This window comes from Stenella coeruleoalba, assembly GCF_951394435.1.
Source record: "Stenella coeruleoalba genome assembly, chromosome: 3".
Classification (NCBI taxonomy): Eukaryota; Metazoa; Chordata; class Mammalia; order Artiodactyla; family Delphinidae; genus Stenella; species Stenella coeruleoalba.
The window spans coordinates 141,602,668-141,626,905 of record NC_137148.1 but is presented as its reverse complement, the minus strand read 5'-3'; the positions used below and the strand labels follow the sequence as shown (position 1 = coordinate 141,626,905).

The 24,238-nt window shown below is 39.0% G+C and overlaps 1 protein-coding gene and 1 pseudogene across 51 annotated transcripts in view; one reads left to right on the top strand and one right to left on the bottom strand.

The window, feature by feature from the left end:
- The window catches only part of LOC307184329 (teneurin-2-like), a 2,867,364-nt gene that overhangs the window by 1,500,672 nt on the left and 1,342,454 nt on the right, over positions 1–24,238 (bottom strand). The window lies entirely within an intron of this gene.
- Positions 2,928–5,632, top strand: LOC307184901 (protein lin-28 homolog A-like; annotated as a pseudogene). Its single transcript has 2 exons — positions 2,928–3,064; positions 4,957–5,632. The product of its transcript is annotated as a protein lin-28 homolog A-like (transcript).

Sequence of the window (24,238 nt, the reverse complement as noted above, 5' to 3'; positions counted from 1 at the left end):
AAATCATTTTTTTAATGTGGTAAAATGTACATAACATAAAATTTACTATTTTATCATTTTCAAGTGCACAGTTTGGTAGTGTAAAGTGCATTTACATTATTGGCGATCATCACCACCATCTGCCTTTTTCACCTTTCCAAACTGTACCCATGAAACAAGAACTCTCCTTCCCCCCTGCAACCACCGCAGCCCCTGACAACCACCATTCTACTTTCTACCTCTACGAATTTGACTACTCTAGATCCCTGAGTAGGAAAAACCTACAGTACTCCCGTGTTTCTCCTTTACTCTCACACTATGACCAAACTCACAGCGCTTCTAACACCAGGCATGGGTTTTCCCCCACTAAGTGATTCTCTGCACCACCAGCTGGGTATCCTACAATTTAACTCAATTCTGACACTATCTGATCCCACAAGTTAAGGATTCAGTCCTCCAAGACTGCTCCCACCCCACTATAGATGCCAATAGCAAGTCCAAGTTTTCACCTTTGTTTCTGATCTATTAGCTGTAAAGCTGACTTTCCACGACCCCCCATACAGATTCAATTAATTTGCTAGACTGGCTCACGGAACTCAGGGAAACACTTACTTAAATTTACCAGTTTTTTAAAGGATTTGATAAAGGATACAGGTGAACATCCAGGTGGAGAAGATGCACAGAGTAAGGTATTCAGGACGGGGCTCCATGGCCTCTCTGGGTGTAGCACTCTCCCAGAACTTCCATGTGTTCAGCCATCCTGAAGCTCTCCAAACCCCACACTTTGGGGATTTTTATGTAGGCTTCACCAAGAAAGCATAATGGATCATTAACTCCATTTCCAGACCCTCTCCCCTCTCTGCCGAACAGGGAGGGCCTGAAAATTCCAAATTTCTAATCAGGGCTTGGTCTTTCTGGTGACAGCCCCCTGTACAGGAGCCAACCTAGAGTCACCTCAGTAGAACAGAAGATACTCCTATCACCCAGGAAATTCAAAGGGATTTGGGAGCTCCATGTCAAGAACTAGAGTCAAAGACCAAATATTAAAACAAAAGATGATCTTAGTGCTCTTATTGCTCAGGAAATTCCATGGTTTTTAGGATCTCTGTGCCAGGAACTGGGAGCAGAGACCAATATGTACATTTGCTATTATTTCAGAGTATCTCACATAAGTGGAATCATACAGTATTTGTCTTCTTTTGTTTGGCTTATTTTACTTAGCATCATGTCTTTAAGTTTCAACCATGTCGTAGCATGTGTCAGAATTTTCTTCCTTTTTTAATGCTGAATAATATTCCATTGTATGTATATATCACATTTTGCTTACCCATTCATCTGTTCATGGACACTTAGGTTGTTTCCTTCTTTCAACTATTGTGAATAATACTGCTATGAACATGTGGTATAAATATCTGTTCAAGTCCCTGTTTTCAGTTCTTTGGGGTATGTACCCAGAAGTAAAATTGCTGGATCATCTGACAATCTTATGTTTAATTTTTTGAGGGACTTCCAAAACATTTTTCACAGTGGCTACAGCATTTTACATTTCCACCTGGAATGCACAAGGATTCCAATTTCTCCACATCCTAACCAAGACTTGCTATTTTCTGTTTTGTTTTTTTTGTTTGTTCTTTAATGCCTTTAAAAAAAAAAAAATAGCCATCTAAATAGGTGTGGAGTGGTATTGTTTTTGATTTGCATTTCCTTTATGATTAATGATGCTGAGTGTCTTTGTGTTCTTATTGACCATTAGTATATCTTCTTTTGATAAATGTCTATTTGCCGTTTTTTAATTTGCACTGGTTGTTATTATTGCTGTTGAATTATAAAGAGTTCTTTATATATTCTGGATATTAATCCCTCACCAGATATGATTTGCAAATATTTTCTCCCATTCTGTAGGTTGCCTTTTCACTTTATGATAGTGTCCTTTAACACAGAGAAGGTTTTAATTTTCAACTCCAATAAGTTTTCTTTAGTTGTCTGTGTTTCTGGTTTCGTTTCAAAGAAATCATTGCCAAATCCAATGTCATGAAGCTTTTCCTCTTTATTTCTAAGAGTTTATAGTTTTAACTCTTCAGATCTTTGATCCCTTTTGACTGAATTTTTGCAGATGGTATAAAGGTAATGGCCCAGCTTTACTCTTTTGCATGTAAACACCCAGTTTTCCCAACACTACTTGTTGAAAGCACTGTCCTTTCCACATTAAATGGTCTTGGCACCCTTGTCGAAAATCATTTGACCATATATGTGAGGGCTTATTACTAGGCTCTCTATTTTATTCCAAAAGTCTGTATGTTTGCCTTTATACCAGTACCACACTGTTTTAATGTAGCTTTGTAGTTAAGTTTTGAAACCAGGAAGTGTGAGACCTCCAACTTTATTCTTCTTGAAAATTACACCTCATATTACATTTATGTGTATTATTAGATTATACACTTGGAGTCTTCAACCCTCTAGTTTTTAACACAGTGACTTGAACAGAGCCGATTCCTTATAAGTGGTTGTCAGGTATCTGGCTACCTTAGTGACTTTCCTGCCCAATTTAACTTCAAAATTATATCCTAGTTCCACATCTCTTTCTCAGTACATTCTTTAATGAAATGTCTTAATTTCACATCTTTTGTAGTTTGCAATTTTTTTCAGCTGTCTAAAAGCACTGATTGCATTATTTCATGATGTAATGTTTGTTTTAAAAAAGTCATTGACATCATGAACTAAGGCTAATTTGTTATACTTGTATTTAATGTATCATCATCTATGGGGTGAATTAAATTGAATATTTATATTGATATTAGAAAAAATTAAGGCTAAAAAAACATTAGGTTACAAAGTTAAAATCCCTGGCAGGGAAGAGTTAAAATATATAAGGCAAGGAAGAAGAGAATATTTTTAGCTGAGTTTTAAAGATAGTTAATGGGATGGAGAGTCCTGGAAGGCTGTTCTAGATGGCAGATGGCCGATGGCTACAGAGCCGTCCTGATACAGTCCTGGCTGTGACGTTAGTTGAGGGAGTTGGGACTGGAGGAGAAGGGAGAAGCTGTGAAAAAGTAGTGATTCCAGAGTTTGAAGTGGTTTCAAAAGAGTATCTGTGAAAGTTCTATAAAAGTCTATCATGCTATCAATAAAAAGCAAAATCCTCCTGATATATTCTCATATGGAGAATTATCAAAAAACAGGGTATTTTATACATTGTGTCAAAAGTGATAAAATATTAATAGATGACCTCATTGTATCCTTACTATGTTTGAGGTGCAGGGCTAACAACTTTCTAAGAATTTCCTTTTCAACTAGGAAATGGTGGAGGTGGACCCAGGTCTGTCTCAGTCTCTTGACCTCTCTCTTACGTCACCTCCCTCAGCTATTTGTGGACAGCGTGACAGAGAAAAGACCAAGGACTCTTCTCTGTATCCTTATTTACCACTTTTTTTTCTCATTTTTAAAGGTAATAGAAACAGATGACTCCTATTCACCTCAAGAGTCTACATAGGGAACGTAAAGAAATAAGAATAAAAGGCAAAATAAACATTTGACTGTGTTTTAGGACAATGTAACAGAAAACATTTCTAAACTAACAGTTTCTTTTTTTTTCTTTTTGTCTTCAAGAACTCATATTTTGAAAAGGGAATTTTAGAGTAAGATTTTGTTATTGTATAGAACTAAAGAGCTAGGCTTTCTTTTTTACTCATAGTCTATTTTCAAATGACCTTTTTCTCTAAATACGAATACATCTACTTTAATATTAGGAAATTCAAGAGTAATGATCATTCTGGGGCTTTCCAGTGTTACTCTTATCATTTCTGATTCCCTCCTTTCCTAATTAGACAATAGTTTGTCTTGTTAGGTGTGTGTAACAGTCATTCGGAGCTGTCATTGTACAGGGCACCCTACTCACTGTTGTGGGAGTACAGATTCTAAGAATAATTCTTGACCCTATGATTGAGTTGAGAACATGAGATATAAAAGAAAGATAAATGTATAGTGCAAATGATAAATGCTTTTAATCTCAAGTGGAAAAAATCACTATGGCTTTCTTCTCTCTGATGCCTAAAATTTTGAGAGGCTTCTCTTTGTATGTCTGTGTGTGTGTTTGTGTGTGTAAGCATTTTCGTGATAAATTATATATTTTTGCTAAGGAGTTGAGCAAATTTGTGCATTCAGCACTTACATGTAGGGCTTCCCTGATGGTGCAGTGGTTAAGAATCTGCCTGCCAATGCAGTGGACAGTTTGAGTCCTGGGCTGGGAAGATCCCACATGCTGCAGAGCAACTAAGCTCGTGTGCCACAACTACTGAAGCCTGCTTGCCTAGAGCCCGTGCTCCGCAACAAGAGAAGCCACCACAATGAGAAGCTCACACATCACGACAAAGAGTCGCCCCCGCTCGCTGCAAATAGATAAAGCCTGTGTGCAGCAATGAAGACCCAACGCAGCCAAAAATAAAATAAATTAAAAAAAATACTTACATGTAATTGACATTAGTGGAAATTCTAAACAACATATATCTCAGAATGTGGACCTCTTTCTTTACTAAACTCTGTCATTTTTAGTTTTGGCTTTTCTTCCTTAAATTAGAATTTGGAAAATATTCTTAACCTTACTTTCCTAGAATAGACCAGATTTTGTCTACCTGCATATGACATGAAGATAAGAAATAAGATATAAGGTACATTTTAAAACAAGATACCTTTGAATAGGGAATGAAAATGTTTCTTTTCGATACTCACATTGCTTTATACTAAGCTTATTTTCAAGTGGATTGTCTCACTATGTGATATAATTATTAGCCATCATTTAGTGAGTTAAGTTCCATTATAGAATTTCTCTAGGGTCTGATGAGGCAGTATTCCTTTTTCTGCTTCATGACAGCCAAGACTGACATAGTGGAGGCCACTGCTTGATTAAAGTAAATGGCAGTCAGTGTGTATAAAATCTGGATGCCAACATGAGTACTTTTGTGGGTATTTAAAAAAATATAGCCCTTTGCCTCCAGACTTCTCTGGGGCCAGCAGCCGGCCGACCTGGGGCCCGGGGCCGCGGGCTCAACCGACTACCGTGAGCTCTGTGTCAAACCAGCAGTTTGCAGGTGGCCGGAGGAGGAGCAGGAGGACGCGGCCCGGGCGGCCGTGGAGCCGCAGCTGCTGTGCGGAGCCGGCATCTGTTAAGTGGTTCAACGTGCGCATGGGATTCGGCTTCCTGTCCGGGGTCACACTCGACCCCACCCTCACCCCGGCGGATGTCTCTGTGCACCAGAGTAAGCTGCACATGGAGGGCTTCCGGAGCCTGAAGGAGGGTGAGGCCGTAGAGTTCACCTTTAAGAAGTCTGCCAAGGGCCTGGAATCGATCCAAGTCACCGGCCCTGGTGGGGTGTCCTGCACTGGGAGCGAGAGGTGGCCCAAATGGAAGAACATGCAGAAACGCAGATCAAAGGGAGATAGGTGCTACAACTGTGGAGGTCTAGGCCATCATGCCAAGGAATGCAAACGGCCACCCCAGCCCAAAGAGTGCCACTTCTGCCAGAGCATCAACCATATGGTAGCCTCGCGTCCACTGAAGGCCCAGCAAGCTCCCAGCTCCCAGGGAAAGCCAGCCTACTTTCGGCAGGAGGAAGAAGAGATCCATAGCCCTGCCATGCTCCCCGAGGCCCAGAATTGAGCCACAGTGGATGGGGGCTATCCGTGTGTGATCAGAAAGTTTTGAGGAACAGGCATCGATCGGCAGAGTGGAGAAAGGGGGGACAGGGTGGGTAGGGGGCAGCTGGCACTGCCATATATCTCAGGCCGGGGTCTACAGTGTCACCCCCTCTTCCCTCTTGGTGGAGGGAAGGGGTGAGGCAAAGAAACTCCAATCATGCTCTATCCAAATGCACGTGAGGGCTTTGGGGGTAACCCTTCCTGCATGCTTTATCTGAGTCTCCACCCCCAGAATCTCCAGCTTTTGAAAGTGGCCTGGATAGGGAAGTTGTTTTACTCTTCGAGAAGGATATGGAATAATAGTTCCCATGCCAGAGTGAAAAGATTAAGCATGAGACCAGATTGATGGACCCAAACCCACAAGCCACTACATTCTGTGGGAGGAAATATCTCAGGGGTAAGGCAGGGTTTTCCGCATCCTGTCTCCTCATAACCCCCTCCTGGGACAGAGTGCTGAGAACTGTCCCAAGCAATGGGTTGTGATGATAGGCAAAAGGGGGGTTGAGGGAACAGCTGCAGACCTGCTGCTTCTAAGCTCACTCCCACCCCATTCCGGGCCAATACAATTTTATTTATTTGCTCCCTTGGATGACTGTACCTTGGGTCCCAGTTTCTCCAGGATGCCAACTGTACTAGTTGTGTGCGAATGACGTATCTTGTGCATTTTAACTTTTTTTTCATAATATAAATATTCTGGTTTTGTATTTTTGTGTATTTTAATCTAAGGCCCTCATTCCTGCACTGTGTTCTCAGGTACATGAGCAATCTCAGGGATAAGTCGGCAGCAGCTCCAGGTCTGCACAGCAGGAATACTTTCTGTTGCTGTATCACCAGAGAGAACAACTATTTGGAGTGTATAGCCTATTGAACTACCTCATTTTTGCCAACTAGAGCTGGCTTTTCTGCCATAGTGTCCTCTTGAAACCCCTCCATCTTCTATGTTTCATGGGAGACTAGGTTTTAACTGCGTTGCCCCATGGCATGGTCTCCTTCTACTGAAAGACTGGAAATTGGTCTGAACAGGAAAAGGTGGTACAGAGAGGTTAGGAGAGGCTGGGCCAGGTAAAAGGTGCAGAGAGGGGAAGCCAAGATTAGGCAGAGGTCATCTGTACGTGTGATAAAGGATTCCTGTTCCAGACCTGTAATCCCAGGGCATAGGACTCGCTTTACATACCAGGTCCATCCTTCACTGGATTGGGCTAGGCCTAACACACAACAGGGTGTATTGTAAGTGTTTTTGTAAAAACTGTGAGTTGGTAAGGACAGGTTTTAAGAATGATGCCTCTGTACCCATCTTAAGCTGCCCAGGGATGGATATATGAAACAAGGATAAGATCCTTAATCTTTAACAATTCTGGGCTTTTCCTCCTTGGTTTCCAGAGAGACCATCAGTGATGGCTTCTTTGTGGTTTCCCAGAGCCAGTGTCCTGCCCTGCTGCCGCAGTAATTAGCGTCACGGTAGCTAAAGGAGAAAAGGGGGTTTCATTTACATGCTGAGATCACTGCAAACCTACCTCACTGTGTTGTAATGGGGCAAATGCAATAGAACACATTGGGTGATGTGTGTCTGATCCTGGGTTCTTGTCTCCCCCAATTGCTGCCCCCCTCTAGCTATTGTATTTGTCTGGGCTTTGTAGGACTTCACAAGTAGCTGATCTGGTGGTTGCTAGGTGGCCTAGTTTGTGTAAATATAATGTGTTGGTCTTCTCCATGTTCTTTTGGGATTTTATTGTTTACAAATTTCTTTTTATATTGAGAAAAATAGCCAAAGCGTCTTTGACAAAAGGTCTGCACCAGCCAAAAAGATCTGAAACATAAGATTGGGGGCCCCTCTTCTTGAAGTGGGAGGTCTTGAACTACACTTTCTTTTGTGTTCCTCTTCCCCTGTTTCCTATTTTGAACAAGATCTTCTGTTCTAAAAACTGTATTCCTACCCCCTCTTCTTTCCCCCTTCGTGCCCCCCCCAAAATAGTCCATACACCTATACATTTAATTTGTCTGTGATTAAATGATTTGTGCAAAAATCCTGAAGAAGCTAAGAACTCTCCATCCCTTGTTCCTAAGTCATGACCATTCCTTGATTTGATTCATGGCAAACAGACTGCTGTCTTTGGATGGATTAAAACCTACTTGAATCTCTAATCCTAGGGTAGAGAGGAGCAACGAGGTGGCCTTCCATGTAGAAAGTGGGGTTGGGAGACCACAAAAGGAAAGATGAATATATAGCCAAGCCACTCAGGAACTTTTATGCGGGTGCAAGAAACTTACGTCAAAGGGGCCACAAGATTGTTTAATAGGAGACGGACGAATTAACTCCATGTTTACTGCTAGAAACCAAAGCTTTGTGTGAAATCTTGAATTTATGGGGAGGGAGGGAGGGAGGGAGGGTAGAAAAGCATGTACCTGTTCTTCATCCCTTCCCCTCATTACTGAACTGCAGGAGACTGAGCCCCCCTGGGCTTTGGCGACCCATCTGTGTAGTGTTTATTTGTTGGTTGATTTTGCTGTGCCAGGTACTTCCTTTCCCATTTGCTATCATTTTGTAACACACAGGCTGACCCTTTTCCCTTCCCCTTCTTTTCCTTGGGAAAATACAATGAATAAAGACTTATTGGTACCGAAAAAAATAATTTTATATATATATATATATAAATATATATATATATATATATAAAAAAAAAATATATATATATATATATATAGTCTCCCAAAGTTGAGAGTGTAAAAAGTTTATAGCTCATCCCCTTTTCAGAATGGAAACAAGTTATTATTTGTTAGAATTTTTCTTTTTTCTAATGGCAGAGCAGACTGGGCAGGTCAAAACCAAATCCTAGAGTCTATGTGATTTATTTGGCTATATCTTTAGAGCAACCTCATCAGACCTACTCCCACACCATTACATAAAGTCAGTTTAGACCAGAAATCAGGGCATTAATCTTGGTATCCTGACCCAACTGGGAATTGACACTAACTAGACAAATGTCCTTAAACAAGCAACACTTTTTATGGGTCTCAGTTCTGTCACTTATAAAATAAGGGTACTAGATTACATAATATATAAGAATCAGTGGTTCCCCTAGGCAATTACTTTGAGGAAATAAATGCATTGCTGAAGTCTGAGATGGAAGATAAACAGAGTAGGAATAAAAAAAGTAATTAGTACCATGCTCTATTATCCAAGTTTGTTAAAGCAAGCACGCTATTTTCTGAAAACAAAGAAACAAACAAATACAAATAGGAGTTTCAAAGAAGAAAGTAAATACAGGTTTAAAGTTCTTGGGACTATTTTTTAGTGTTAGATGATTTATATACTTTTTAAAGTATTATTGAATACTAATGATAAATATGATGTTCTAGATATAAAACTGAAGCTATGTAAAGCAGATTAAAAGGGAAACATTATGTTATCATTTACTGACTAATGCAAAATCTCCATCCATCCCATGGAGATTTTGGTACCTGGTTTACTGTTTCTCTCTCCTGCCTTTGCTCTTGAACCATTTTAATAGTCACATAGATAATCCTTCCAAAATCCTGGTTCTAAGTTCCTTAAATTGCTCTCTTTAAATGAGTGTTCTCTATCCCATAGCACACTGTGATATTATTCAATAGTTGTTTTTCTTTTTTCAACCAGTTAATACATTTTCCCCATTACTTCCATTTCAGACATTCTAGCTTTCAAATATCACCCTCTATCTTTCAAGGTCTTCTCATTAATTTCCCAGTTTCAACAATTGCTATTCTACCCTAGAACCTATAAGCTATTATTCTAGCACATTTCCATTGTTCTTCACCCTTTCATGTCCTAACTTCATCCTTGGCCAGTTTGAATCCCAGATATGAGTCTATCATCTCATATCTGGCCTCAACTATAACACAAACCCCCCTATCACTCATAATTGCCTGGAAATGCTGAAGTACTGGTTCAATTTAATTTTTTTTTTTTATTCTACTCCTATCTGTAGACAGATGAGTAAGGCTGGAGCAAATAGAACCCTTTGACTGCATGCTACTATTAAACACTAAACAGTATAATTTGGGATAGACCAAATGTTATCTCATCAACTCAAGGACATAATACCAACATGTTTCTCTTCTTCTATAACATTTAATTGTGCTCTCTACTGCATCATTCCAATTAGAATACTGTATTATCAGGCCACTCAGGATGGTTGTTCTCTTGTTCTCTGTATATTCCCTGCTCCACCAGTCCTTTCTTCTCCTAGACTTATTCATATGACTGACCTCCCCTCTTCTATTTTTTGAATAAATAAGTTACACTCCATTTATAGTTATTATAATATATTGGCTATATCCCCTGTATTGTACAATATATCCTCATAGCTTATTTTATACATAATAGTTTGTTCTTCTTAATTTCCTACCCCTATATTACCCCTCCTCACTTTCTTCTCCCCACGGGTGACCACTAGTTTGCTCTCTGTATCCGTAAGTTGGCTGCTTCTTTGTTATAGTCATTAGTTTGTTGTATTTTTAAGTTTCTGCATATAAGTGACATCATATAATGTTTTCTTTCTCCATCTAACTTATTTCACTTAGCATAACACCACCCAAGTCCATCCATGTTACTGCAAATGGCAAATTTTAATTCCTTTTTATGGCTGAGTAGTATTCCACTGTGTGTGTGTGTGTATGTGTACCGCATCTTCTTTATTCATCTGTTGATGGACACTGAAGTTGCTTCCATATCTTGGCAATTGTAAATAATGCTGTTATGAACACTGGGGTTCACATATCGTTTTGATTTTTTTTTTATTTTTATTTTTTGGATATATAACACAGATAAATGTTGGTGAGAATGCTGAGAAAAGAGAACCCTCCTACACTGTTGATGGGAATGTAAATTGGTGCAGCCACTGTGGAAAACAGTATGCAGGTTTCTCAAAAAACTAAACACAGAATTACCATGACTGACCTCTGAATCATAGAGCTTAATCAGTAATTGCCTATGTGCTTCCTGCCCCTCCCCTACCTCACCTCCGCTGCCCCAGTCAGTGACTGTCCTAATCTTTAGATCAGAATGGCTCCACTACAGTAGTTTATCAAAGGGGAAACATCTGCCCCAAGATGGTTGTTAATGCCAGGGGGCTGTGAGAGATGTGCCCCTCTGCTGGTTTCCCTGGCAACTGAAGAGCCAACCTGATGTCATTTCCCCCTAAACTGGTAACCTCATCTCCACAACCTCCCCAATAGTGAAGGAAGACTTCTGCCGTGTCTTGCCTGTCATCTGCGGTGCAGGGTGGCAGGTTGGAGTGTCACTCCAGGACCTTGCTTCAGACATGTAAGGTCCTCTATCTGATAAACCCTTGATGTCTTGGTCGCTGACACGGGGTTCTTTCTTTGGTCTTGTGGCTGGGCAATTACAGGGCTTGCAGACCTGCAGGGTACAGCCCAACACATACCATATGCTATAATATCTGTGCTTTTTTTAAATTGACTGTATCCTTACTCTTCCTTCATCTTATTACTCTACCAGAATAAATCTTATGAAAGTCACACCATTCACATTGCTAAATTACATAGACAGTTCTTGGTCCTCCCTTTCATTCAGCATATAAGCAGCATTTTGTAAGGATGCTTATTCATTCCTTGAAATATTTCTTCGCTTGGCTTTAGGGACCTCAGCCCTCTCGTTCTCCTCAAAATACAAGGGCTATCTCTTTTCATTCTCTTCTATTAGTTTTTCCTCATTTCCTCAGGGCTCAGTTCCTATTCCTCTACATTCATTCCCTGTGGGATCTTATTCCGTCTTACTATTTTAAACATCATTTATATACTGGCAGCTCCTAAATTTCTATCTCCAGCCCATAGCTCTCCCTTGATTATCCAATTGTCTGCTCACCTTTGGAAATTTCATCCTAAACCTGTATCTTCCATGGAATCAATCAATGACAAATCCATCTTGTACCTGCTCAGATTAGAAACACTGTCTTCATCCTCAAATCTTCCTTTTCCCCTTCTCACAGCCCATATCCATTAACCATTTCTGCTGGCTCTACCTTTAAAGTACACCCCAGATCTGATAACTTCCAACTCTTTTTACTGCTGTCATGCTAATTTGAGCCACCATTATTTCTCCCCTGTATTACTGCAATAGCTTATTAACTTGCCTCCTTGTTTTCATCTATACCCATTTGTAATCTACACAAAACAAAGCAGCCAAAATTGTCTTTAGAAAGTTTGTCACTCATTTTATTATTAATAATTAAAGCAAAAAACAAAGAATTAAGGCAAGAATAAAGGCAAATTAAAACAAAAAGATAAACTGGAAAAATATTTGTAACAAATAAACTAAAGCCTATTCTTCCTAATATATTAAAGGCTGCTGAAGTTAAAAAGAAAAAAAGAACCAGCAACCTAATTTTAAACATAAGCAAAGGAAAGAAATAGACATTTAACAGGAAAAAAAAAAGAAACACAATTGTCCTATAGGTATATGAAACGATGCTCAATAATTCTCAAAAAGATAAATTCAAATTATATGTAATGTGATAGCTAATGAGAGTAAAGATGATGAAAGTTCAAAAAAGGATCTAGCGATCTCCATCAAAAGTATACACCTATAACCTCACAGAGCAACCTCAGCTCTGAGTATGTATTCATTTGAATACTACTTCACATGTATCAATATAAAATTAAGTAGTTTTTCTGCAACATTGTTATAATAGCAAAAATTGGAAACAATTAGAAATAGGTCAATGCTAATTAAATGTGGTATATTCATACAATGGAATAGTATGCAGCTGTATAAAAATTAAAAATGACAGTAATCTCTATTTATTAATAGAGAACTCTCCAGAATACACAGTTAAATGAAAATAGGCAAGAAGGAACATGGTAAATAAAGTAGACAAACATTGGTGTAAAAAGTGAGGCAGTAGTGATATAAATATATTTGTAAATCCTTTTATTTGTCTGAAGATAAACTTATATAAGAGCTAAAAAAAATGGTTCTGAAAATGCAGGTAAATCATGTGAATGCAGACAGGGATGAGAGCAAGAATTTGTAGTGTAAAACCGTTCTATGTCATCTTTATCCATAAGCCACCTGAACGTATCACGTATTCAAAAAAATTTTAAATACCGTAAATTCAATCACTTCCCAAATTAAATCTCTCCATTAACTTTGTACCTCATTTGATGGGAAAAAAAAGAAGTCTGGATATTGGTCTACAAGATGGTCTGCATTCTCATCTCCACCGCCCCTCTCATCCTGTCTGCCACCATTACCCTCTTTGCATTAATCTGCTCAAAATACACTGACTTCCCTACTGCTCCCCAAAACAGCAAACACATTCCCACATCCAGACTTTTGCTTTCATTGCTTCTACTCCTTTTAAAACTCTTACCTCAGATATTTTGGGGGCTCCTCCTTTTCCCCTCCTTCTGGTATCTGCTCAAGTGCCATCTCATCAGCAATGCCTACATTTACTGCATAAAGTAGTCTGTATAAAGCACCCTCCTACCTTGGCACCTCTATTCCTTTGATGCTGTTTTATCATGTTTTTATCTAGCAGGGATCAACATTTGATGTATTATAATTTTACTTTCTTTTTTTTTTTTTTTTCCCCATCTTTTCTCCCTCTACCTCCCCAGGATGTAAATTCTAAAAGGACTTGGTTTTATTCCCTGGTGATTTCTCAGTAGGAAAATCAACAGTACCTGGCACATAGGAGGCACTCCAAAAAATACTGCTTAAATGAATGAATGTTAGATACTTAATCAAGCATAATCCTCCAATTTGCTCTATCAGAACAGTTCATTTACATTCCCACAGCACTACATATATTCTAGCCATGGATGTGGCAGTCATGGGCCTCAAGATCTTTGGAAGTGCTACATGGAGAGTGAAAATAGTGTGAACAAAGGATGTTTTCCCACAGCTTGAACCTAAGGAGCCCTTTGCTCCCCGCATGGGAGGACCATACAACCACACAATTGTAGGAGAGAACCCAGTGAACAATATATGAATAGAGGGTCCAGATGAGACCTCCTATCCATTTTTTACCTCTTAGAACACAGGCTGGCTAGCTCTCAAACACTGCACAACCATTCCTGAAAACATAGCCTGAATCTACTCGGCGAAATAGAAGTTTTCTTCTCTGAAAATTCACAGAATCTTGATGCAACAGCCAAATAGTTCTATCGAGATGACCCACTGTTATCATTAAGCACTAATGTTGATACAGAAATCTTAAAACTGTGTACGCATAACTGTGTTAAGAAAATTGTATTTAAAATGTGTGCTTTGTGTATATAACTTAACCATACATTTTAAAACCTCTAATTGCTCTTTGCCTCTTGAGTGAGCTAAGCTACATGCTGAATAAGAAAGGCAGGTTTGTTCCCCTCTCCTGGAGGCTCCCACTGTTTGATGATACCTTGTTTTTGTGCTTTAGCTTTAGTTTGAGAAGGAGGCAGGTAATCCTTTTCTTTCACTTGCCATTCCAAATGAAACAGTGTGACTGTTCTTAAACTGCCTCTTATCTTTAGCTCTATCTGCATGACATTGCCCAGAACTTGCTTCTGCCCTCCCTCTTACTTCAGATCCCTGTTGTATGTGCAGACTTCACTGTCTTTAGAATGTGCATGTTCTATGGAAATCCCGGGAGTTCTTTCACACGGGGTTGCCTGTAGTTTTCTGACAATCTTGGCTACCCTGCATTTTTTCCTAAGCCTAGAGTCTTCCTTCTTTGTTTGCTCTTTTCAATTTTCTTCTCTCTTCCAGTCCTTTTACTCTTCATTGGCCCAATGGGATCAGAATTTAACTTCTTCATTTCTAGTCTCCCCCTTCCCCACCCCCTTAATTAGTCCCCATATCTTCTTTGCTTGCCATCAACCAGACTTTCAAGAATAACTCAAAATGGCAAAGGGTTAAGAAGCATAGTTAAATTTGGGCCACATAATCTAAGTTACTGGATTCATAGGAAGACAAATTTGCACTGCCTCTGATTCTCTGAACAGGATTTTTATTTTTTTTAACTTCGGGCCTTTTCAATTATTCTTTTTATGTAAACTACTCTTCTTTCAGCTCTTTTCTTAATCACTCTTATCCTTTAAGTTTCAGCACAAATGTTGTCCCCTTAGAGAGGCTTTTACTGCCCACTCCATCTCAAGTTATTCTGTTTTATTACTCAGTGTATTGATTTCCTATGTAACACCAAAACGTATAAGCGTATTGCTTATCTATTTGACTACTTTATTATTCTCTAGCTTCCCCACTAGAATGATGTTTCCTAGAGAAATGAAATCTCGCTTTTTCACCCTCTCCCCATTGCATTCAAATCTAATTCAGAGGAACAGTACACACTCAATAAACCTTAATTGAATGATTTAGTTGATTTCTTCCTTTTCCTCTCACATTACTACTTCAATCTAGTTATTCAAAAGTTGTTTTGTTTTCTTTGCTTGTTTCTTTTTAGCATTTGGGAATATATGTCTATTTTTTAAATAAGTTTTTATTGTGGTAAAATGCACATAACATAAAATGCACCATCTTAACCATTTTTAAGTGTACAGTTTAGTGGTGGTTCCTAATGGTGTTCAGTCATCACCACCATCTATCTCCATAACCCTTTTCATCTTGAAAAACTGAAACTCTACACTCATTAAACAGTAACTCCCCATTCCCCTCATAAAGCTCCTGGCAACTAGTATTCTGTTTCCTGTTTCTATGATTTTGACTACTCTAAGTACCTTGTATGACTGGAATCAGAGTATTTGTCTTTGTGACAGGCTTTTCTCACTTAGCATAATGTCCTCAAGGTTCATCCATTTTGGAGCATATGTCAGAATTTCTTTCCTTTTTAAGGTTGAATAATATCCCATGTTATATATATACTACACTTATCCATTTGTCCATGAACAGACACGGGTTTGTCAAAAACAAGACAAGAAGCCCAAGACGGAGTCAATATGCTAAGTCCCACATGAGCAAACCAAGACTTAATTACCATTTCGACTCTGTCAGAAATGTAATCTTAAACCACTCACTCAGGAACTGCCTGATCAGCACTAGTTAGGTGATCTGTCTAATAGACACCTGCCATTCCCTAAAGGAAAGTAACTTTGCAATAACTAACCCACATTTTTGCCAGTATAACTTTGTTCTCATTCCATTCTGCCTATAAAAGTTTTTCGTTTTGTACAGCTCCTTGGAGCTCCTTTCTATCTGCTAGATTGGATGCTTCCTGATTCAAATCAATTTTTGCTCAGATAAACTCTTACATGTTTAATATGCCTCAGTTTATGCCTTAACAGTTCCTGTGTCAGAAGAGGAAACTGAAGGAGACCCCTGACAGCCCCCAAGAGTAATGAAGTACCACACATAGGTACCTGTTGAGCTCCTTAGCTTGCTGCTTTCTTGCTGCCTTGAGAGGTCATGAGTATGTCCCTCTAGGACCCTAGCTCTGCAGCTTTTGCATTACGAGCTGTGAGATTTTTTTTTTTTTTTTTTTTTTTTTTTTTGCGGTACACGGGCCTCTCACTGTTGTGGCCTCTCCCGTTGCGGAGCACAGGCCCCGGACGCCCAGGCTCAGCGGCCGTGGCTCACGGGCCCAGCCGCTCCGCGGCATGTGGGATCTTCCCGGACCGGGGCACGAATTTCGCCCCAGCTTACCCTTCCCTCTCCCACCCCGTGTCCTCACGTCCATTCTCTATGTCTACATCTTTATTCCTGCCCTGCAACTAGATTCATCAGTACCATTTTTTTTTCTTTTTTAGATTCTATATATGTGTGTTAGAATATGGTATTTGTTTTTCTCTTTCTGACTTACTTCACTCTGTATGACAGACTCTAGGTCCATCCACCTCATTACAAATAAGTCAATTTAATTTCAAAAAATCTAGAAACAATAAATGCTGGAAAGGGTGTGGTGAAAACGGAACCCTCGTGCACTGCTGGTGGGAATGTAAATTGATACAGCCACTATGGAAAACAGTATGGAGGTTCTTAAAAAACTAAAAATAGAAAGATCATATGGCCCAGCAATCCCACTACTGGGCATATACCCTGAGAAAACCATAATTCCAAAAGAGACATGTAACACAACGTTCATTGCAGCACTATTTATAATTGCTATTGAATTCTATTCATTATTTTAAAGAAATCTCTCTAATAAAAGGCAAACCTCTCCTTATTTTTCTTTACAATTTAGTCTGTGTGAAAAGTTGGTCATTTAAAGCTTTTGTTTCCCATATAACTGGTCTCCTTGTTAAGTGCAACAAACCTAATAGGCTTTGTTGAGTTCTCTATTTCTAAATTCAGTTCAACACCGATGTTTATTGCTTTCCTACTCTTTTGAAGACTCAGAAGTAGGTGGTTTGAGGGGATACAAAAATGAACAAGCCACAATTACTTTGTTGATGGAGCATCAAATCTAGTGGAAGAGCTAAAATGTCCTCAAATAACTACATTAGAAAACATAATGTGATAAATACAACCACAGAGCAACAAAGAACCTTAGCCAGATAGAGAAACGTGCTCAACTGCTGAGTGCCCAGGGCATATAGGGCTGACAAATGTTAGAGTAGCCCTTTCTATTTGAAAATGACTGAGCCCTGTTATGAATTATCCCCCCCGCCAAAAGGAGAAATTTAGACACAGAGGCAAACATGCACAGAAGGAAACAATATGAAGACACAGGGAGAAGATGCCCACGTGACCAGTGATGAATCTACAAGCCAAGGATTGTCAGCAAACACCAGAAGCCAGAGGAGGCAAGGAAGAATTCTCCCCTAGAGCGAGCCATTAGAAAGAGCATGGCTCTTCTGACACCTTGATTTCAGACTTCTAGCCTCCAGCACTGAGACAATAAATTTCTGTTGTTTAATTCACCCAGTTTTCATAATTTGTTAGGGCAGCCCTAGGAAACGGATAGAAGTCCTAAACTCAACGTGATACTAAAGAAATATAAAAGTACCATGCACCAGGCAGGGACTTGGAAACTACCAACCATATTCTGATTATATTTCAATCTAATGCTAAGATTCTGATCTGTGGAAGTAAAGAACTGTCCAAGCACCCTTAATGTAAGACCATTTTTATGTATGCCATTTAAAAAGAGTTTACCGGCTACACTAGTATTTCTACTAGAAATCAAACTATCTACTGTTTATCTGCTTTTTGCTTTCACAAACAAAAACCAAGCAAACAAAAACTTCTCACGTTTGCAGTGCTGTACAGATGGTAGGCTTTGAAAAGTATTTTTTGTCAATTAACCCATAAAAATAGCATAAATTACACTTTTCTTCAAATGGGCAAATGTTTGTCCCAGCTAACTCAAGTGTGTTGTTAAAACCAAATACAATAATGAGCATCAAAATGTTTAGAAATATTTAGTAAAGCACTAGGGAAATATATAAGGTATGATTACTGAGCAATTTAATCCATAAAATTTAAAAATACTCTTCAAAACATATGTTTACTTTAAATATTGACCATGTCTTTAAAAAGGTATTTTACTTGAAAATGAAATCATTATTGAATAAGATTCACTTGCATGATTTCTCTTTATGCGTATCTAATTTTCACTAAAGAAACCTGTTATTACTTAAAGGAGGGATTTATTCTGACATGAAAAAAATAAAAGACGATAAAAATGTGAGAGACTAAAAAAGACTCAGAGAAGAACAGGATACAAATCTAACTAACTCTAAAATCACTGTTGTTTACAAAGAAATCTTTCCTTTGATTTACCTGGGGTGTGCATTAATCACATCTCAAAAAAACTCAGGAAAAGAAAAACAAAAATAACTAGAAAAGCAAAATGAGGGAATATTGATTTTCTTTGTTTCTCTGATTAGATGAGTTGGATGCCTATACTCCACTTTCTGAATTATTTATTCCAATTTGATTCAATGAGTATAATGTACAAATTCTTCCCTAGGTTAGACATTTGAGGGAATCACTATTAAAACTTGACACCCACCATCATTACCTGGACTAGTTGGAAAGACCTGGATTTTTTTAAAAAAAATAAAAACCCAGTCGGGCTTCCCTGGTGGCGCAGTGGTTGAGAGTCTGCCTGCAGATACAGGTGGCACGTGTTTGTGCCCCGGTCTGGGAGGATCCCACATGCCGCGGAGCGGCTGGGCCCGTGAGCCATGGCCGCTGAGCCTGCGCGTCCGGAGCCTGTGCTCCGCAACGGGAGAGGCCGCAGCAGTGAGAGACCCTCGTACAGGAAAAAAAAAAAAAAAAACAGTCACTTTTAACCTTGAACCCTGGTCTCTTGGAACTCTGGAACCAACTGGTTCCTCCTTTATTGATGTCCCTGACAATCATTGCTCAACTCCTTGCCTTCTTCTTTCTCTAATCACTACTTCCAAAAATGCAACCACCTCCTTAACTTCTCTCCTAGATATTTCTAAAAACAACCAGTTTAGCCATCACTAATTACAGTCTCTCTCTTCCCCCATCTTGTACATATTCCCTTTCTCTGTGTTCAATTCTCTTTCCAAGAAAATCTAAGATGAAACCTAGCTTTCTTCTGATAGCAGATCACCCTTTAGAACAGGTAGCCTCTTCTCTCCAGTCCTCAGATTCCTGGCTAAGGAGGTGGGGTTGACATATTTTTGGATCCCCATTGTCAACTCTAGATAACCATGCAAAGTTATGCTAGAAATAGTAAGGTAATAGTGGCAGGATATGGTCAGATTGCCAAAAACTATATTCTTCCAAAACCCGTTTCTTTCTTATTTCTATTTCTTAAAGGGAAGATATATAGTTTAATGGCTAAGATTGAGACATTCCTACATTTTCTCATGACTCTTTTTTTTTTGCTCCGGACACGCAGGCTCAGCGGCCATGGCTCACGGGCCCAGACACTCCATGGCATGTGGGATCTTCCCGGACAGGAGCACGAACCCGTGTCCCCTGCATCGGCAGGTGGACTCTCAACCACTGCGCCACCAGGGAAGCCCCTCTCAAGACTCTTGATGATGTACAATATATTTAAATTGTCAGGAGAAAAGGAAAGTAGTATGTTAGAAGAAAAAGTCAGAAAGGAATTCAAGGCAAAATTCTATCATTAATATATTGCTGACAAAGAAAATTGGGGGGAGAGTAATTTCTATCCGAATCTGTTGAAAAGTGTCCAAAGAATTTATTTTATTTCTATGGTAGGCTGAGTCTAAGCCAATCTAAGATCCTGCAACATCTGGTCTGATTTAAGCCATGTGAACACTTAATGTAGCTAGAAAAAATATATTTTTGTGTGTAATTTACATGCTATTTCAGTCACTGAATAATGTTTTCTTTTTACAAGATTTTTTTTGAGACCTGGGTTTTACCATAGATAGATAAAATAGAGAAAGAGATATTTTAATATATAGCAATGCAATCTTCCCAAAGGCATACCTCACAAGTCCTAAGAAGTAATACTTATTTGATTATTCAAATAGTGTTGTGCATTGAATAGGTCTCCAAGTACACACTGGAGTTTGTTTTTAAAAATTAAAAAAAAAAATACAACTAATAGCCACCACAACAACCCAAGAAGGAAAAGTAATTTAGACCCACCAAGCTTATTTTAGGTGCTAATGGAGGAAATTAATTGCCAAGTTGGCAACCTACACAGTTATTGAACACAGGAATCTTGATAATTTGTGTATATCTCCAGAGTGCATCTGAGATTATTAGGATGTATAGCTAATGTTTTTCATATTCTCAGTGCATTAAACTTACTGTTTCTTGTATTAAATTAACAGTTTACTAATGACAGTTATCAAATAAAATAAAACTATTTGCCAGCCATTAGTCTATGTCCTAGATAATTGGTGTCAATTAGCCCTTGTAACAATCCAAGGAGGTGGTATTTATCTCCGTTGGTTTATTTCCATTTATATAAATGATAAGACTTTAGTTATCAGCATAAACAAACAAACAGCAACAAACATTATTCTGAAAAGGAAGGAAACAGGAGTAAGTGGTGGCAAGTCCTACCCAAGGTCACACAGCTTGGTACCCATCTAACAATGGCTACCTTGGTACTATTTTTCCAGGTACTCTGGTATTGTACAAACTTAATAAAAAGCACCCAAACATGACTGAAGGTAACTAGGGATAATGTAAGGCATTAGGCTTAAGTGAGAAAGAACTGGGGAGAGGGTGGAAGAACAGGTCAAAAAGTGAAAGCTAGCCTGGTACATCATAAAAACGAATAACAAACAGAGCAAATGGGCTTTTCACTTTCGCAAAATTTAAAGACAGCTATCTTTCAGGACAGCGTTCATGAAGTACTTCCACTTCATGACCTCTCAAAGTCTCTTTTATCTCATGTAGTCTCTGATTCTATAATGACTGCTGCTACAAATAATATTAGTAGACAGATAAGAAATAGACAGGGGAAAAGAAGGAAAATCACCTCAAACAGGGATAACAGAAGGTGGAATTAAGTCATTGTTATACATGGCAGTTCTGCCTTTCAAGACATCACTTTTGTAAAGCTCCTAAGAGAAAAGGGGATTCAAAAAAATGTTTCATATTAATTAAATTCCATACTGCATCAACCCATCATCCAGTGTATTATGATATTATGGGAAAAAATTTGTCATTCAAGAACTTGCTAACAATCTCAATAGCAATGGTCTCTTAGGAACAGATCTCAGGAAGGTGAACAACAACAGGCATGTGCTGCTTGGGAACAGATTTTTCATTTTCCCCACTAGTCTGAATAGCTAGTTGATTTATTTAGGAACAAAAGCACAACATTCAATATCTTATGAAAGACGCCTACATAAAACCCTTTAAAAACTAATGATTTCTTGGTGTAATTTGAAAGATGTGTTCAAGTACTAAACCAAAGTATAAAATCAGCCACTTTATCCATTCATACTAGTGGTTAGCCGTGAAAATCTAATGGAATAGTAGGAGGCAGAAAGAAGGCGAAAATGTCTTGAGGGAATAAAATGTCTTTGTGGAAGAAAAACTATGTGTAAATCCTCAAGGGCAGAAACTGGGGAGTAAGCCATGAAGGGGTATTGAAGTATGGACCAATGCATATGAACAAGTGATTTGTAAGCCACAAACACCCAAATGAGTAACAGTTATTATTACTTTACTCATGAACTACATTCTTATACAGAATATTCACTTGAATCATTTTTGGACCTCACAAAGGGAGGAATACTGAATGACTTGTGTCTAAGGGAAAAAAAGAGACCACACATACCTGGGAACCCTTCTATGATTGTATCTATGTAGTAACAGTTTTTTGGCCTCACTCAGCACTGTGTTACCGAGGTTAGAACAGAATCTCTGGAGTTATACTAGCTGTGTGTAAAAATCCTGACCCCAGGGCTACCTTATTTTATCATTGTAGAAAGTTAAGTGTTACACCACGAATGTACTTGTTATTGTTTAGCAATGTGGGGAAAAAGATACAATTGCAAACTTCAAGGAGGTTCTAGTAGGCTCTAGGCACTTTTGCCTTGTCGGCCCCTGTGTCTCTGTCTCTCTCTTCGTAAGTACACATATAATATACACACACATACACAGAGACTTAATACAATAAAATTGTATTTTATGATCATGTTGGTATAAAAAGACTCTATTACCATGTTAAGACATTTTCATCAACCTAAAAGTTCATTTTTTACTGATTTTCAAAGAAATTGGAACATTTTTTTGAGTCCTAGGTACTATGCCCACTGTACCTCGTGGAGAAGTCAGCTCTGCTTGCTTCCACTTAACACATTTATGGCCTTTGGCAACCTACCCAACTCCCTATGCCTCAGCTTTGTCATCTGTTAAAACGGGAGGATCGTACTAGTACCTACTTCATTGGGTTGTTGTGATAATTGAGTACAGAATCCATCTTGGAAGATGGAGGGGGCACAGGCTGGGGTGGGGATGAGGACCGATGGGGTAGAGAAGTGTCAGAAGCAACCGTGTTAGGCAAGGTTGGAAAATGGGAGCAGAGTGGTCTCAAGGAGGTTGAAATTTCTAAGCACAGTAAGGGTCTTGCCCCTTTACTGAGCTTCACCCATTTTTATGCTGCTATTTTTCAAATATAGCTACCACTGAGTTAAATAAAAGTTCATTTACATAAGTTATTGACTCCATCCATTTTGTCATAGTACACTTTATCAAACAACACTGAACAAAGCACAGTTATTACTGTGGGATTTATAGAAAAAGTTTATAGTTGAAAAAAAAGGTAATTATGGGTGTGCAGGAGGTTAGTTGGAGGATTTTAGAGTCAAAGTTCATAAATAAAAATTTAGGACTAAAAGAGAGCACAATTTTTTAATGTAAGCCATAAAATTTGCAGCTGAGATAACTGAGTCTCAGAGAAGTTTGCATAATGCCGTAAATTAGGGTTATAACCCAAATCCCCTGATTCTTCCCTTTGGGGCCCTACCTCACTCCACACCAAAGGTGGAGTAGTTCTGAAACAATGATTTACAAAATGGCACTCATTACAGATTGGGGACTTTTGATAGTAGGAGAGAAGAGTTTTCATTAATTCAAAAGTATTTATTGCACCACTAAAGGGCTTGTTAATATTTATGCAATGTGGAAAAAGACATGCTACAACTTTTGAGCAGTTTCTAGTTTAGTCAGCATTGAATGAATACACATTCACATGTGAATACACATTCACACATGTGAATGCACATTCAATAAATAATTAAAGCAATATCAGCATCACTGTAACTGTATCAAGTTCTACAAAAGAGAAGCACAGTGTTCCAGGAAAGTGGAAAATAAGAGCACATAATGTGGATGAAGTGTTCAGGAAATGCTTCCTTGAGGAGAAAAAAAAAAAAAAAGAATAGGAGAAGAGTGGATGGTTGAGTTCAGGCAAAGAAGGTAAGAGAGGGTATTCTAGGCAGAGATTAGGAAGGTGCCTGAAAGTGGGAAGGCACTCAAAATCAATCCACAAGCAGAAGGGAAATCAGTTTGGTTGGGACCTGGTGAGTGAGGAGTAGATTGGGGCAAGATGGGGCTGGAGGGCTGGGTGGAGGCCAGATCACTCAGGCACTTACAGAATGTGATAAGGATTGTTTGGTTTATTCTAAATGCCCTGGACTGCCAATGAGTATTGACAGAATTTGAGAATAGGACAGATGAAAAATGACAGTAGTTTGTGGTATGATGGTAACAGTAGTGGAGATGAAGAGAGAGAATTAATTAAAATATCTTTAAAGATAAAATATATGGAACTTGGTTTCTGACTGGAAGGGTGAGGGGTGTGAAGGAGTTATCAAGGATGACTCTGGTTGTCTGATACAAGTAACTGGTAGATCAGGCTACCTCCCCCCCCCTCACTGTTGTGGCCCCTCCCGTTGCGGAGCACAGGCTCCAGACTTGCAGGCTCAGCGGCCATGACTCACAGGCCCATCTGCTCCGCAGCGGATCTTCCCGGACCAGGGCACGAACCCGTGTCCCCTGCATCGGTAGGTGGACTCTCAACCACTGCACCACCAGGGAAGCCCCAGGCTACCTTTTTAAAGAGGGTTGACACCTTGGTAGAAATAGGGATTAAATGTCTTTTCTTTCCTATGGCTCTTTGTTTTCTTCTAGTTCATCCTATAAAGTTAGTTT